Here is a 498-nt window from a genome sequence, read left to right as displayed (position 1 = left end):
CTTCCGCTCTATTCTTGCGAATGATTACACATATGTTGCTTGCTCATAAGATAAAATGGTAATACGGTTTTCACCAGCCAAATAAAGTAATTGACATGAATAAAGGAGATGTTAGTGCACTGATCACCCACTATGCATCTTTATAATACCGTTGAATCCACTTCATAAAGTCTCTCACGACTATAGAAAATCATTGGATAAGTGTTAAACATTTTGAGCAACACTTATTCGCATCAAGCCAACAAGTAATCATTGGTTCTCCCCGTCATTGGTATTGGGTTAGAAATCAACCATTTTCCATCAAAGAATGTTGGATGTGCGATATACATTCCATTTGCTCCACCATAGAGCTTTAATTAAGATGGATTCTCAAATGAGGTTGGAATTATATGTTGGATATGAATCTTCATTGATACTTAAGAATCCATAGCCATCCCTAAAGGATATAAGTAAGGCTCGATTTGAATGCTAAAAGTGAATTAGCATTTCCAACATAAA

This window comes from Brassica oleracea, chromosome C9 (assembly GCF_000695525.1).
Source record: "Brassica oleracea var. oleracea cultivar TO1000 chromosome C9, BOL, whole genome shotgun sequence".
Classification (NCBI taxonomy): Eukaryota; Viridiplantae; Streptophyta; class Magnoliopsida; order Brassicales; family Brassicaceae; genus Brassica; species Brassica oleracea.
The sequence above is the reverse complement of the archived record's forward strand: the minus strand, read 5'-3'. Positions refer to the sequence as shown.